This window comes from Ursus maritimus, unplaced genomic scaffold, assembly GCF_017311325.1.
Source record: "Ursus maritimus isolate PB19 unplaced genomic scaffold, ASM1731132v1 scaffold_31, whole genome shotgun sequence".
Classification (NCBI taxonomy): domain Eukaryota; kingdom Metazoa; phylum Chordata; class Mammalia; order Carnivora; family Ursidae; genus Ursus; species Ursus maritimus.
The window spans coordinates 18,023,607-18,040,870 of NW_024425675.1; the positions used below are offsets into that span (position 1 = coordinate 18,023,607).

A 17,264-nucleotide genomic window follows, 5' to 3' on the forward strand; every position below is an offset into this window, starting at 1 on the left:
TCCTTAACTTTTGGTAAATATTCAAGGTGTATATGTTGATTTGGTGGTTTGGGTCTATCATTAAATTTGGAAAATTCTCAGCCATTAGAACTTGAGATATTTTTTCTGTTCCTTTCTCTCCCTCTTTTTTTTTTTCTTAATTTGTCTCTGGTATTCCTGTTATGTGTATATAATACCTTTAGTAGTTGTCCCATAATTTTTAGATATTCTGTTCCAGTATTTTAATTCTTTTTTCTTTTTGTTTTTCAGTTTGTCAAGTTTGTGTTGACTTATCTTTAAGCTCACATGGCTCAGATCTGCTCATATGCTCATCAAAGACCTTTTTCAGATCTGTTTGGATTTCTAACATTTTCTTTTGATTCTTAGAGTTGCCTTCTTTCTGCTTATATTATGTACCGTTGTGTTCTTACATGTTGGCTGATTTTCCACGAAAGCCTTCACATGTCAATCAGAGTTATCTTCTATCCCCATTCTGATAATTCCAAAATCTTTGTCCTGAGTCTGGTTCTGTTGCTTGCCTTGCCTCTTTAGACTATGTTTTTGCCTTTTAGTGTGCCTTGTAATTTTGTTGAAAGTCAGACGTGATGCCTTAGGGAAAAGAAACGGAGGTAAAAGGCCTTTACTTTGAGGTTTGTTAGCTGTACGTATAGGACTCATATGCTAGCATTTCCCCCATTATTCTTGTTTTTGTCTTTCCTGTTGTCTTTGGGTTTCCTAGAGACTCCTTCTTACTAGTGTCTGACCACTGTAGTTTTCCAGCTGTCATCTTATCTTGTGGGAACCCTATTGATGAGATGTGGGGAGGGGAGCCTTCCAGGCTTGGGCTCTGGGGCTGTGACCTTCCAAAATGCTTTTCAGCATTTTTCTTTCCTTAGGTGAAATAGGAAGGTGAGAGGAGGTTGGAGTTGGATATTTCCTTCTCCCATGTTGGTTGGGGTCCAGTAAATCATTTCTTCTTTTTTAAGAAGAACAGAATGCTTTGGTCTCACTTCTGGGTTGTTATGTGTTCCCTTCCTGTGCAGGAAGCAACAAGGGATTTTTCTCATTGATTTTTCACCCTGAGAACCTGGAGCCTGGGTCCCCAGGAGTTTTTCTCTCTCAAGCTATTTGATAGCTTACTCTCCAGAAATGAGTCAGTTACCCTGTAAGCGTTCCTACCAGTTGCTGGTGCTAGTGGTTGTTCCTGCTGCTGGGAAGCTGTGATTCTCGACCACCTATCTCTACAGTTTTCCAGTATGGCGTTTGCCCTGTGACCTCGGTTCTCTAATGGATCGAAGAAGGGTTGCCTATTTTCTGTTTAAATCAACGTTTTTCTTGTTGTGAGGATGGGAGTGATGACTTCCATGTTCTTTATATGCTAGCTGGAAACCAGATAAAACTATCATTTTTATGAGATGGTTCCCTAGTTTTTAATACTTTGGCCCTATCTAAACTGTTAGTTCAAATAAACTCTCTGTCTAACTGTCATCTACCCTTAGTTATACAGATATCTATATATTTTATACCTGTACACATTTACACCAGTCCTCAAGTCAGTGTCTTTGTTATTTTGATTGCTTGAGCTTCATACTTGATAGATTTTGTAGGAAGGACCAAAAAATGAATATTTCCAGGGTTTTTCCCATGTTCATGATAGGTAAGGTCTGGACCCTTCTTACTTAAAGGTCAGTTTTATTGGATATAAAGATGCACGGTTTCTTTCCTGGAGGTTTTTTGTTTTGTTTGTTTTAAGATTTTATTTATTTATTTGAGAGAGAGAACACAAGCAGGGCTAGCAGCAGAGGGAGAAGCAGACTCTCTGCCGAGCAGGGAGCCCGACATGGGGCTTGATCCCAGCATCCTGGGATCGTGACCTGAGCTGAAGGCAGACGCTTAACCGGTGGAACCACCCAGGTGCCTCACAGATAGTTTGTTTTTAGTGTTGAGTTGTATGAATTCTTTATATATTTTGGATATCAACCCCTTATTGGATATATCATTTCTTTATATATTTTGGATATCCCTTATTGGATATATCATTTGCAGATATCTTCTCCCATTCAGTAGCTTGCCTTTTGTTTTATTTATGGCTTCTTTCTTTTTGCAGAAGTTTGATGTAGTCCCAATAGTTTATTTTTGCTTTTGTTGCCCTTGCCTGAGGACACAGATCTAAAAGTTGACTGTGTTTTATTTTAGGAGTTTTATGGTTTCATGTCTTACATTTAGGCCTTTAATTCATTTTGAATCTATTTTATGTGGTGTAAGAAAGTGGTTCAGTTTAATTTTTTTTTTTGCATGTTCAGTTTTTCCCAACACCGTTTATTGAAAAGACTGTCTTCTTCATTGTATATTCTTGTCTGCTTCGTTGTAAATTATTTGACCATATAAGCATAAGTTTATTTCTTGGCTTTCTATTCTGTTCTGTTGCTCTTGCTGTCTGTTTTCGTGCCAGTACCGTTCTGTTTTGATCCCTGTGGCTTTGTAGTATAGCGTGAGATCTGGGTGAATGATGACTCCAGCATTGTTCCTCCTTTTCATGATTACTTTGGCTCTTTGGAGTCTTTCATGGCTCCATACACATTTTTGGATCTTTGTTTTAGTTCTGTTAAAAGTGCCATTCTGTTTTTCATAGGGAGTGCGTTGAATCTGTAGATTACTTTGGGTAGAATGAACATTTTAATTAATGTACATGAGCATGGTATATCTTTCCATTTATTTGTATGCATCACTGTCTTACAGTTTTCAGAGTACAGGTCTTTCAGCTTCTTGGTTAAATGTATTTCTTAGTATTCTGTTTGATGCAATTTTATAAATGGAATTGTTTTTTGAAGTTCTCCTTCTAATCATTATTAGTGTATAGAAATATAACAGATTTGTGTATATTAATTATGTATCCTGCAACATTACTGAATTTATTTGTTCTAATAGTTTTTTTGGTTTAGTCTTTAGAGTTCTTTATTTATGTTATGTCATCTGAAAGTAGTGACAGTTTTACTTTTTCGTCACCAAATTTGTATGCCTTTTATTTTTTTCTTGCATGATTACTATGGCTGGGACTTCCAATACGATGTTAAATAAAAGTGGTGGGAGTGGGCATCCTTGTCTTGCTCCAGATCTTAGAAGAAAAACTTTTAAGATTTTCACCATTGAGTATGATGTTATCTGTGGGTTTATCATCTATGGTCTTTATTATGTTGAAATATGTTGCCTCTATTTCCATTTTGTTGAGTCTTTATCATGAATGGATGTTGAATTTTGGTAAATGGTTTTTCTTTGGCTGTTGAGATGATAGGATTTTTTATCCTTTGTTTTGTTAATGTGTATCAGTTAATTTGCAAATATTGAACCATCCCTGCATGCCTGGAATGAATCTCACTTGATCATGGTGTATGATCCGTTTACTGTATTTTGAATTTGATTTGGTAACACATGGTTGAGGATTTTGGATCTGTGTTCATCAGGGTTATTGGCTAGTGATTTTCTTTTTCTGTAGTGTCTTTGGTTTCGGTAATACTGGCTTTGTAAAATGAATTTGCGGGCATTTCTTCTCTTCAGTTTTTTGGAATAGTTTGAGAAGGATAGTTATTAACTCTTCTTTAAATGTTTGATAGAATTTACCTATGAAGTGTTTGATCCTGGACTTTTCTTTTTGGGAGTTTTTTTTTTTTTTTTTTTTTTTTTTTGATTACCAGTACGATTTTGTTCCTAGTTATTGGTCTGTTCAGATTTTCTATTTCTTTTTAATTCAGTCTTTGAAAATGGTATATTTTTAGGAATTTATCCATTTCTTCTAGGTTGACTAATTGTTGGCATATATTAGTTCATAGTAGACTTTTATAATCCTTTGTATTTCTGTGCTGTTGGTTGTAACTTCTCCTTCATTTCTGATTTTATTTATTTGGACCCTCTCTCTCTTTTGTCTTGATGACTCTGGCTAAAGGCTTATCATTTTTTTAAAAATCTTTTCAAAAACCAGCTTTTCATTTTATTGATCTTTTCTATTTTTTTGGTTGCTATTTCCTTTATTTCCCCTCTGATCCTTCTTATTTTCTTCTACTAACTTTGGGCTTTGCTTGTTTTTCTGTTTCTTTTCGGTGTAAGGTTAGATTGTTGGAGATTTTTCTTGTTTCTTGAGGTACTCTGTGTTACTGTAAGCTTCTTTCTTAGAACTGCTTTTGCTGTGTTTCATAGATTTTGGAATGTTTCCATTTTCATTTATGTCGGGGTATTTTTGGATTTCCTTTTTGATATCTTTGTTGACCTGTTTTTTGTTTTGTAACATGTTTAGCCTCCATGTGTTTGGCTTTTTCCACTTCTTTTCTTCTTCTTTTTTTTTTTTTTTTTTTTAAAGATTTTATTTATTTATTCGACAGAGATAGAGACAGCCAGCGAGAGAGGGAACACAAGCAGGGAGAGTGGGAGAGGAAGAAGCAGGCTCATAGCGGAAGAGCCTGATGTGGGGCTTGATCCCAGAACGCCGGGATCACGCCCTGAGCCGAAGGCAGACGCTTAACCGCTGTGCCACCCAGGCGCCCCTCCACTTCTTTTCTTCTAATTGATTTCTAGTTTTATACTGTTGTGGTTTGAAAGGATCTTGATACAATTTCAGTTTTCTTAAATTTATTGACACTTGTTTTGTGGCCTAACATGTGATCTGTCCTGGAGGATGTGCCGTGTGCACTTGAGAAGAACGTGTATTCTGCTGGTTTTGGATGGATTATTCTATACGTATCTGGTAAGTCCATCTGGTCTAATGTGTTGTGTAAGGCCACTATGTCCTTACTGATTTTCTGTCTGGATGATCTATCCACTGATGTAAGTAGGATGGTAAAGTCCCCTACTATTATTGCTGTCAATTTCTCCCTTTATGTGTGTTAATATTTGCTTTATATATTTAGGTGTTGCCATGTTGGGTGCCTAGATATTTACAGTTGTTATATTCTCTTGTTGGATTCATCCCTTTCTCATTATGTAATGCCCTACTTTGTGTCTTGCTGCAGTCTTTGTTTTAGAGTCTGTTTTGTCTAAGTATTACTACCCATGCTTTTCTTTGCATTTCCATTTGAATGGAATATCCTTTTTCAGTCCCTTTCAGTCTGTGCATGTCTTTAGGTCTTAAATGAGTCTTTTGTAGGCAGCATATCAGTGGGTCATTTTTTTTTTTTTTTAATCCATTCAGTCACTTTGTCTTTGACTGGAGCATTTAGTCTTTTTACATTGAAGGTAATTTCTGATAGGTATGTACTTATTGCCATTTTGTTCATTGTTTTCTGTTTGGTTTCATAGTTCTGTTCCTTTATTCTCTTACTCTCTTCCTTTGTGTGTTGATGACTTTCTTTAGCGTTATGTTTCAATTCTTTCCTATTTATTTGTGTACCTAGTAGAGGTTTTGGTTTGTGGCTTCCATGAGGTCTGTATGTAACACCCTATGTATACACCCCAAGTGTTTTAGGTTGATGGAGGTGTAAGTTCGAACAGTCTGAAAGCACTATGCTTTTACCCCTGCTTTCAGATTTTGTTTTTGATGTCGTATTTTCCATTTTAAAATTTTGTGTGCTCTTAACTAATTATTATAGATATAGTTCATTTTGTAACTTCTTTCTTTTACCATAAGCTTTATATGTGGTTGAGCTATTGCCTTTATTATAGGTTTGCTTTACCAGTCAGATTTTTGTCGTTCATAATTTTCTTAATTCTGTTTATGGCCTTTTCTTTTTTGCCTAATGAGATCCCTTTTACATTTCTTGTAAAACTAGTTTAGTGGTGATGAACTCCTTTAACTTTTGTTTTTCCTGGGGTACTCTTTATCTTCCTTTTAATTCTGAAGGATAACCTTGTCAGATAGAATATTCTTAGCTATTCTTTTTCCTTTCAGCATATTCAGAATATTCTTTTTTCCTTTCAGCACGTTGACTATATCATGCCACTCTCTCTGGCCTGCTGAGTTTCTGCTGAAAAATCAGCTGATGGCCTGATAGTTTCCCTTTTAGCCTTTTGCTTCTCTCTGTAGCTCTTAAAATTCTGTTTTTAATTGTGACATTTTAATTATGTGTCTTGGTCTGAGTTTCTTTGGGTTCATCTTGTTTGTGACTGTCTGTGATCCCTGGGACTGGACGTCTCTTTTCTTTACTAGGTTAGGGGAGTTTTCAGCTATGTCTCTTCAGATAAGTTTTCTTTCCCTTTCTTTCTGTCTACTTCTTTGGGGACCTGTATAGTGGAACGTTCTGTGCATGGTGTTGTACAGAGAGGTCTCTTAAACTATTCTGTTTAATATTTTTCTTTCTTTTTGCTGTTCAGCTTGGGTGATTTCCACTACCCTGCCTTCTAGGTCACTGATCTGTGCTTTCGCATCCTCAATTCTGCTGTTGATTCCCCCTACTGTATTTTTTATTTCAGTGACTGTATTCTTCAGCTCTGAATGGTTCTTTTTTATATTTTCTGTCTTTTTCTTCAAGTGAGAAAGTGTGTGCATACGTTTTTGTCCCGAGTTTGATGGCTTTCTTTATGACCATTATTTTGAACTCTTTCTGTAGTAGATTGCTGTCTTCCTTTCGTCTAGTTCTTTCTCCCAAGATTTTGTGTTATTCTTTCATTTGGAACATATTATTCGTCTGCCTCCTCATTTTGTCTGACTCTGTTTCCCTGTACTAGGTTGATCACTTATGTCTCCCTGTCTTGAAGGAGTGACCTTCTGCAGAAGATGTCATGTTGGGCACAGAAGTGCAGTCCCTTTGGTTACCAGAACCAGGATTTCCTCGGATGTCCCCTGTGTGGGCTGTCCGCGCCCTTCTGTTATGTGTGGACCATAACTGTCAGCGGGCATGCAGTTTAGGGGTTTGCTCCCAGTGTGGCTGGCTGTGAGGCCACGGGTGGATGTGGTTGGGATCCCTGCCCCAAGTGACAGCCATGTTGAGTGGAGCAGTGGGTCAGACAGAGGTCACTTGCTGGGTGGGTGTGGCAGGTTAGGAACCATTTTGAAGGGGTACCTGCAGGGGCAGGAGGGTTGGGTGGGGCTGGTCTGTAGGGGAATCCCGAGGCAGAGTAAGTTGCGCCAGCAAGGTAGATGGATAGTGTCAGAAATGGCGCCCACCAGTGCTCAGCCAGCTAAGCAGGAGAGTAAGAAAAATGGCAACCACCAGTGCTTCCATTCCTGGAGAAAGTTCCTTTAGATCCCTGTTTCTCCAGCATACCCCCTAAAAGTAGTCATAAATCTTTTTCACATTTGGCCCAGGTACTTTTCAAACTGCTGTTCCTTTGCTGGATCTTAGAGCAAGTGAATTTGTGTGTGACTCCTTTAAGAACTGAGTCTTGGTTTCCTGCAGCCCTGGAGGGCTCTCCCTGAGTTAAGCACTCCTGATTTGCAAAGCCAGACTTTGTGGGGACTTGTCTTCCCAGTGCAGATGCCCAGGGAGGGGGTGTCTGATGTGGGTCTTGAACTTCTCACTTCTCGGGGAGGACCTCTGTGTCTGTAATACCCCTCCCACCTGTGGGTCGCTGTGCCAGGGTGGTGGGTCCCAACCAGACCGAGTCCCTGCCTCTCCCTTCTTAATGTGGCTTTTTCCTTGTAGCTTTAGCTGTGGAATGGCTGTTCTCATAGTTATCATGTCATTGTCAGAGAGTTGCTCTGTGCGTGTTGGAGAAATGTCAGTGGAAGCAGAGAACCACTGGCCACCAGAGAAATGGGGAACCAGAGAGAAATGTCTACTGTTGGACCCTGGGAAGGAAAAAAAAATACCTCTGCTCTACCTACGTATTTATCTGCAGGGATACATGAAAGTTGAGAATGTACCATCTTGTCTGAAATGGAAAGCATGGACATTCGATACTGTCCATGTCTTCATTTTTTTTAAAAAAATTCAATTCCAGTTAGTCAACATACAGTGTAGTATTAGTTTCAGGTGTACAATATAGTGATTCAGCCCTTCAGTACAACACTCTGTGCTCATTACAACAAGTGCCCTCCTTAACCCCCTTCACCTATTTCTTCCATCCTGCCACCCACCTCCCTGCTGGTGACCATCAGTGTGTTCTCTATAGTTAAGAGTCTGTTTCCTCGTTTGCCTCTCTCTCTTTTTTTCCCCTTTGCTTATTTGTTTTGTTTCTCAAATTACACAGACACGTGAGATCATATGGTATTTGTCTTTCTCTGAGGTTTTTTTGCTTAGCATTATACTCTCTGGATCCGTCCATGTCTTTGCAGATGGCAAGATTTCATTCTTTTTTATGACTGAGCAATTTTCCATTGCATGTGTACGCCACATCTTCTTTATTCATTCATCAGTCGATGGCCATTTGGTCTGTTTCCGTCACTTGGCTCTTGTAGATGCTGCTGTAATCATTGGACTGCTTGTATCCCTTCGAATAGTATTTATTTGTATTCTTTGGGTAAATACCTAGTAGTGCAATTCCTGGATCACAGGGTAGGTCTATTTTTCACCTTTTGAGGACCCTCCATACTGTTGTCCACAGCGGCTGCACCGGTTTGCATTCCCACCAGCAGTGCACGAGGGTTCCTTTTTCTCCGCATCTTCGCCAACAGCTGTTGTTCCTGTGGTGTTGATTTTAGCCGTTCTTCATTTTGGTAAAAAATGAACCTATGGATTAAGCCTCTTTTTTATCTTTTGGATGTCCGAAAATGTACAGTTGGCTGTTTGTTGACATACGTTTGCTTTATTTGGCCAATAAAAACCAGAGCGAGAATTAATCAGCTTTTAGTCTGGAAACAACTTTTAAAGGGTTGTTTGTGCTGCCTCGCTCTGAAATCGTGGCAAGTTTGCTTAACCTCCCTGTGCCTCGTTTTTCTGATCTAAAATCAGGAGGGAGGTGGTAGATAATAGTACTAACCATAAAAGGTCACTGTGAGAAATGGATGAGGTGGTAACGTTCCTAGTATAGTACCAGTCACGTCTTAAGCATTTGGCAATGTTATTCCCTTATTTTAACGGTTTTGATTCTAGCGAGTAGCTATAAAGTACCCAGCATTGCATGTTGATGCAGTAGGCATTACGTAAATTCTAGTTCATTCTTACCTTTTCTCTTTTGTTTCACAGAATCAAATAATTTAATTCAGCCTTTCATTTTCAAGATGAGAAGTTGTGTGCTCTAGAAAATTCCAGTGATTTTTCTCAGGATCTCATGGAATCGGGGTCTGGATCTCACACTGCTTGAATCTGGGTATTCTTTGCTCTGAGTCACTTTATGTAACTGTCATCTTTTATTCAAGATACAGTGGAGTTTTCCACGCTTTTTATTATGATTGGAATTTCCACTGTCTTGAAAAGAATGCCCCATCCTGGTGTGGACGTTATTTTCCTGGTTTGGAAAGAAGCAGCTCCAGCTGGAATCTGGAAAACTCCGTCGTAGTCTCAGTTTTGATTCTGGTGGTCTGTGGAACCGCAGAAAAACCACTTCACTGCTCTGGGCCACCATTTCCTTGTCTATATAATGAGGGGCTTAAGCTGATTTTTAGGCTTCTATAGCTGATTTCTAAAAATACACCTTCTTGTGTTACACAAATAACATAGTTTATGCTAGAAAAATTAGTACAGATAAGCAAAGCAAAGGAAGATCGGTAGATACAGAATAAAATTGAGTGTGGACCTTGAAGCTTTGTATAGGCCTGAAAAAGCTTTATTTCCCTTTTCATGGGAGTTTCAAATCAGCTTCTCTCCTTGATGGCACTTAAATTCCATGACATGTCAGAATGTTTTATTGCATCCTCTTGTTATTACAGAGTAATCTCGTTGAGGGCAGTAACTGTGTCTCCCTCCTATTCTGTCCCTGTCACAATGCCTACGTTCGGTCTTGCAAAACAGACCTAATTGACAAGGCATCTGTTAATACTGTCCTGCTTACACCTCGGGAGCAATTAATGAGTTTGTTGCATCTTTCTCTCTGATTCTCCTGAGCATCTTCAGAAGTATAATTTTTCTTTGTCTTTTTTCCTGAGGGAGAGACTGTGATGTGTTTGAACAGGAATGATGTGGGCTCCATGTTTTTTATTTATTTTATTTTATTTTTTAAGATTTTATTTATTTATTTGACAGAGACAGCCAGCGAGAGAGGGAACACAAGCAGGGGGAGTGGGAGAGGAAGAAACAGGCTCCCACCGGAGCAGGGAGTCCAATGGGGGGCTCGATCCCAGAACGCTGGGATCACGCCCTGAGCCGAAGGCAGACGCTTAACGACCGAGCCACCCAGGCGCCCCGGCTCCACGTTTTTAATATCATGGTGGCTTGGGTCTGGTGTCTTTGGAGTTCATGTCCTGGTGAGCACAAAGCACCTGGTCAGTGACCAGCTCGTGGGGCTTCTCAGCACACATGACTTCTCTGCTCTTATTTATGTATCAAAAGAGGTATCCTGTTTTTTCAGCCGTCACATATATTAAATTGCTTTCCGTTGAATGAAAGAGCAGTTAACTGTGGTTGTTGGACCCTTTATCTGCAAATAGTAAAATTCGGTCAAATAACTGATTTCGGAAACTTGCTAGTACAGTTTTCAACTCACCGCAATAATTAGTTGTGAAGGAAAGGAAAGCTTTCATATCCTGACGATTTTTTAAAAGTTTTAAGTTATGAACAATATTCAAAAGAAAAATGTTTTTATGATTCTGGGTGTGTTGATGAAGACTGTATTTGTATTATATCTTGGTACCGAACATTTTATTTTCTGTCTTCACTTTGATATATTGGCAAAAGCTGCATATTTACGAAGATCTGAATCTGTCTCTGACCACCAAGGGTGAAATAATTTCAGCCGTGCGACACGGGCAGGCATTTTAATCATGCATCATGGAGACGCAAAACCCAAACAGGTCAGCATTGCTTTCGGATGCTGACATCTGGCCGGCTTCCACATCCCCGGGGAGTCTCCCAGTCAGGGTTATTTAGGGCTGTGGCTGTGGCTAGCCTATTGGGGAGCCAGAGGGGAAAAACCATTTGAACCATCCTATATTTCAATTTCAAATCAATTCTTCTTTCTGGCCTACAACTTTGGGAGGAACTGAATTAATAGAGGGTACTATTTGTGATGGAATCTGTCGTTGCCCGGAATTTGAATCATACCCCTGGAATTGCCAAACCAGGCAGCCCTCTTTGTCCAGAAGTACGGTGGTTCTTCTAACTTGGCAATCTTTGCTACCCCAAGAACTGTCCGAAAGGGATAAACGATTTGCCTTCTGCTGATAGCAGTATGTCTCTCTTTCCATTTGGGGCTCCGTCTGTGAGATACTGGAACTTATGGTCCAGTTTCTGTGACCAGTTACAGAACCTTTCCCTTGGTGCTCAGAGATGGCCAGTTGTGACCCAAGGCAAGATCGCAGACACCTTCAAGTCCCACATGGTGTGGCGTGTTTTCGGGCCTCATTCTTCTTGGTGCACTCTGGCTGTGTTTCCCCCCTCTGGATGGAAATGTCATTCTGCAAAGCTAGAATTTTTTATTTTTATTTTTATTTATTTATTTTTAACCTCTGAAGTGCTACCAGAGGAATTATTTGCTTTTTCATTTGCCAAATAGGAAATAGGACAGACAATTTCTGGTGTGCCCCATCATTGTGATATGTTAGGTTATTTTGAAAACAAGTCTGTAATGTCATCTCAGGGTGCCTTGGACCTCATCATGCATTTTTTTTCTTAGGCTGCCCACTTTATGCCGAAAAGAAGGAAAAACCAAGCTGATTTTAAATAATAGCAACTTCCATGTGTTATCTAGAAATTATGGTTCCTTTTGTAGGAATATTTAGTTAGTCCTCTGAGTTTTCTGGATTTATTCCATTAAAATACTGGCTGTCCCCTCCAGTCCTGTACTTTGCGTGTTTTCCATCTGTTTGCTCAGGGAAGCCTGGGATTGTGTCCATAACTGCCTGTTTCCATGTCCTGCTGGTCCAGCGTCCGTGCGTGGCGTGCCCTCTGCCCTTAGGCATTTTTGGATATGTCACCCCTTGATAAGTCACATCTCCTGAACTACCCGCTGTCCTTTCTGATAGACTACTCCTGTGTCCACGTTCCCTTCATGCCTTGCGTCTGGGCGTTTCGGTGCATGTTCTGTGTTCCCTCAAGTGAGTGACTGTAGTTTCTCATCCAAGCCAGGACAGTTTTGGGGGCAGCCCGCATATTCCAAGACTTTCCCAGGTTCCCCGGGATGTACAGTAGATCTCGCTTCTTAGAGAATTTCCAAGGTAGAGCCTGTTGGCATTCTGAGTGTGGTGCATGCCCGAATGAGTCCTTGATTATGCTGCTTGTGAAATTATTGAACCGACCAGTTCCTTTCTGAGCATTTTCCTGCTGATTCCCTTCTTGGCTAGAGAACAAACAGTCATAAATCATGTGTTACCGTGCCAGCAACCTCACCCTGTCCCTCCTTCCCTCACAAACACTTCCTGTCCAACACTGTGGTTTCCCGCTGTTCTTTTCGGCCTGAAACCGCGTTCACCCAAAGACCATTTCTAAAGGCTGGAGGCAGAATGATAGCCAAGGCGCTGGAACCTCTAACTGTGTATGTCAACACACTTCTGAGTTCTTTGGTTGATTTTTGAAATGTAATCTCCTTTGAAAATGCCTACGCAAAGCATAGTTTAATATGGCTTGAGGAATTTTAATAACAGTTTGTTCTCACTGCTCTGGTGCTGCTCATTCTTGAAAGTGTGTTATTCACGCGGTGGAAGATCTCCCAGGGTGTGATTACGGTTTGCAAGACAGGTCAGTGGGTGCAGCCTGCTTCCATTTTCCCAACACGTTTGACCATGGCAGTTTTTGTGCTTTTAAATAATCCATTCTATTTTGGTAGACACTTTCTCCCTTCTTTTTTAACAGCACGGTTTCCATACAGGACTCACCATGAACTCACCATTGCCAAGTGGAGGGGAGTGGCGGGTCGTATAAATACGTTTGTCGCAACTCAGTCTTTGCCTGTGCCAGGCTTTGTGTCGGAGCCTGTGATTTTGATTCTGTCCAAGTTAACTGCCCTCCCCGCAGACCCAGCCTGGAGTCCTTTGTTGCCCTAAATATTTTTTCAAAGATCTTTTATTAACTTTTTCTTCACTGCTCTAATTTTTTCTCCCTCTTACCCACTTTAACATGTAGCTCCGTAGCAATAGTGAGGAAGACAGATGCATTCTCGCGGCATTACCAGGTGGGGCAACAACTGCATTTCTCTTTATTAACACAGAAAAAGAACTTTGAAACTTTGTCACTTTCTCTCCTACCAAATTCTTCTCGAAGGGACACAAGGAAATGGTGGAAAAGAACCAGCTTTCCCTAATTAAATCTTTCTTTGTGAATGGTGGCTGGGAGAAAGAACAAAAAGTTTTTTTCTAATGAGTTAGTTGTGATATTTTAGGAAAACTTAAGACCAAGATGAGAGGATTTTTCATTTTCTTTTGGGATCAAGATTGATGTCTGTGACACTCGGAGGGAGTGGTGTGCTAGTGTGTGAGGCTGCTAGTTGTCTGCCACTTTCAGTTTGCCCCATCTTCGTTGATCATAAAACCCCTACTTTTTAGCTGGCACCTGGTCACTTGGAATATAGACTCCATTTCCCTGCCTCCCTTGCAGCGAGGCCTCACTGGATTGTAAAGTGGTGATTACTTGATTGCAAGTGGAAGTACCATGTGCAACTTCTTGAAAGTATCCCGAAGGAGGAAGTGTTCTTTTTTCTGTCTTTCTGAGGGGAATGCAGACACGATGGCGAAGCTCAGGCAGCCATGTTGAAGCATGAGGTGGGACCAACAAGATACCAGGAACCTCTGAATCACCTGTGTGTGAGAGACAGACCCCCGTTGTGTGCACCCCTGTTACCTTATGGCTTGCTCTCACATGATGGTGACAGTAATCTTAACCGATACAGCTATGAATTTTTTTCATCTGATCTGGTATGAGGGTAGCTCTTTGAAATATTTTTCTTCCATCTCACACTGTCTGCTTCAGAGATAGAGGAACACTTAACTGGTGGACAAGGAACCTTAACTCTTAGAAATAAAAATGTGCAAGATCTTCTTCAGTGTTTAAAATCTTAAACATTGTGTGAGAAGCCTTTGTGACTCTGTTGAAAACCACGAAAATGCTCTTCTTCCCTATTGCCTTGTGCTTCTCTTTCCCTAATGGTTCAGTCCCAAGACCAGTGAGTGGGACAGAGGGAGGTGGTCAGGGTTCGGAGCACTGGTGATCTAGAACCGGGGTGGGGACCCGAGTGGGGTGAGTTGAGCATCTGTGCAGGTCAGGGAGCCTGGCCTATGAGGTCCCAGCCCAACAGGGCAAGGAGGGTGCTGCTGTGGAGGGGCAGGTGAGCAGGGGAGTCTGATCAGAGTGCGAGGGTGTCCCGGCAGGAGGGAGGGGTGTGGGGGAGATTGGTTACTGCATTAACTTTGAAGTTGGAGAGTTGAAAGGACTCCGTTCCACAGAGCCTACTCACTTACGGAGTTATTAAAGGCACAGGATCTGGCTTAGCAGGCATAAGAAAGCCTGGGCGAGCCTTGGGGGCCTCAGAGGCTCAGCAGGGCTGCTCCCCAGTCCTTCCTTCATTGCTCGGGACATGTTGGCTGTCCACATGATGAACCGTCAAGATGTGCGTGAGGAGTTGAGTTTCAGGATAGCCTGGACAGAAACGTCCAGCAATGTCTTTCATGCCTGACTGATCCTGTGCCCCATAGCCAGGTGTAAGCCATCAATCTGCACATCCCTAAACAGTGACAACAAGCTGGCCCTGGGGGTGTCCCGGGTGTCTTCAACTTTAAGCTGAACGTCACACATCGCTAGCCAGCCTCCTCATCCTGATCTTGACCAAGAGTCCACACCAAACTTCCGGGGGCCCCTGCACATAAGCATGAAGCTGTCTCAGTCTGGCCGTAAGAGGACTCTATTTCTCGCAGTTCTATATAGGGTTATTGATTACATAGTAAGTCGGTTAGAGGTTAACGGAAGCCGGAGTTCTCACTGTTAGAGAAGGGAGTCCCACATACAGAGAGGGAAGACACTGGAATGAAACCGTGTGATGTACTGGAGTTGGAGATGCTGTTGTGAACTCAGGGTTTTCAATAATATAGTGAAATCAGTCTGTGTGTGTGTGTGTGTGCGCTCAAGCTCTGTCCACTGAGAGGAGCTGAGAACACGGAGCCCCAAATAGCAATGCGCACATCTGGTGCTCAGATTTTGTCTTATAAATACCAGTTTCCACAAAAAGGAACCAGAGCTCATTAGAGAAATGGTGATTTCAGGGCTGTGGCTGAAAAAGGACAAGATGAGCCTATCTTGTGCCAGGAAGCGGCGAAGTGCTCAGGGAGCAGTGGGGGCCGGTCAGAAGGCTAGCAGCCGGCGTGGATGGGCTCCCTCCGGCCAGATCGGGCAGTGTGAACACCGACATACGTGATAACGATAGATGATAACCCACCGACCGACATAGGAAACCACAAAACCATCCAGATATACAGAAATAAATTGCAGTTTCTCAACAGCAACCGTCTTGGCATTTGGGACTGGGTCGTCCTGAGGAGCTAAAACTATGCTCTGCCCGACTGTCCTTCCAGAAGCACCCGGACTGTTTCTTGCTGGAGATTCCTGCAGAGGAGTGAGTGGGCTGCCTCGTGCCTCGGAGCGTGGGAGGCGGCGTCCCAGGCGCCCTCCCCTCAGGATGGCTCTGCTTCAGACCAGTGCTGTCTCATACAGTACAGTGTGAGCCCTCAGGAAAGTTTCGGTTTCTAGTGGCCGTAGTTGTTAGAATCAAAAGTGTTGCCAGACATCGCGAAACGTACCATGAGGGTAGAGATTGCCGTGGTTGGGGGTCCCGAGCCACGTGTGGCACAGGAGTAACCTCCTTTCCTCAGCCCCCCTTCTCCCCAAATGCTTATTAATTGCAAAGGGGAAAAGAATGCATTTTCAGTGGAGAAGCCTGGCAGCGTCAGTGATCAAGGACAGATGGTCAGCGACAGGACAGACTGAAGTTGTGTGCCACCTGACAGGAAGCGTTGAGGAGAACCCCGCGTTTCCCAGACATTCCTGCCAAAGAGGCTTAACCTCAGTCGAACCACGAAAGCATTGACGGATCTGCATGGAGGTCATAATAGAGAATCATTTGGCCACAGTTGCCAAGGTCATGAAAGGCGAGGAAAGAGAAATGCAGACACGAGGTGATCCAAGAGACCCCCTAGCTGCATGCAACGGGATCGTGACCCGATTGTTTTTTCTAAAAGAGGTGATTGGGGCGTCCAGTGAAACTGGAGCGGGAGCGGAGGACTAGGTGGTGATGACACGTGACGGGAAGTTCTTGGCTTGGGTGGCCGTGCTGGGGTTCTGTCGGAGGACGCCGTCCTAGGAATACCCTGAGTTTGTGGGACGTCAGGCCAGCACGTGACCTCAGAAGGTTCAGGGCAGGAAAACAGGTCTCTGTACTGCATTTTGAATTTTGTATAACTTTGTGATGGTTGAAAAAAAAAAAAAAAAAGAAACATATTCAAAAATTGTCAGGAGTGATATTCTCGTTTTCTTCCCAGTGTGCTGGGGTCCAATATGAAGACCCTTCTTGAGAAAAACTTTTGTCTTCTTAGTTCTTCTTCCTTTTTTTTTTAAAGCTGGTATAACTGACTTTTTTTTTATATAATAATTTTTTATTATGGTATGTTAGTCACCATACAGTACATCCTTAGTTTTTGATGTAGTGTTCCATGATTCATTACTTGCGTATAACACCCAGTGCACCATGCAGTACGTGCCCTCCCTAATACCCATCACCGGGCTAGCCCAGTTCCCCACCCCCCTCCGCTCTGAAGCCCTCAGTTTGTTTCCCAGAGTCCATAGTCTCTCACGGTTCATTCCCCCTTCTGTTTACCCCCCTTCATTCTTCCCTTCCTTCTCCTACCAATCTTCCTACTTCTTATGTTTCATAAATGAGTGAAACCATATAATAATTGTCTTTCTCTGCTTGACTTATTTCACTTAGCATAATCTCCTCCAGTCCCGTCCATGTTGCTGCAAATGTTGTGAAATTGTTCTTTCTGATGGCTGAGTAATATTCCATTGTATATATGGACCACATCTTCTTAATCCAGTCATCTGTTGAAGGGCATCTCGGCTCCCTCCACGATTTGGCTATTGTGGACAATGCTGCTATGAACATTGGGGTGCATCCATGGCCCTTCTCTTCACTACGTCTGTATCTTTGGGGTGTCGTCTTTAGGGAAAAAACTCCGCTGCATAATATAATAATGGTCTTAGAGAAAGAATATTGGAAGAATGGCTAGCTGTGTTTAATATATAAAATATGTATTTAAAACGTACTATTTAAAACATATGCTGATC

General features: G+C 41.9%; 1 protein-coding gene across 4 annotated transcripts in view; it reads left to right on the top strand.

Moving 5' to 3' along the window:
• Positions 1-17,264, top strand: part of RSU1 (Ras suppressor protein 1) — a 185,563-nt gene that overhangs the window by 16,608 nt on the left and 151,691 nt on the right. The window lies entirely within an intron of this gene.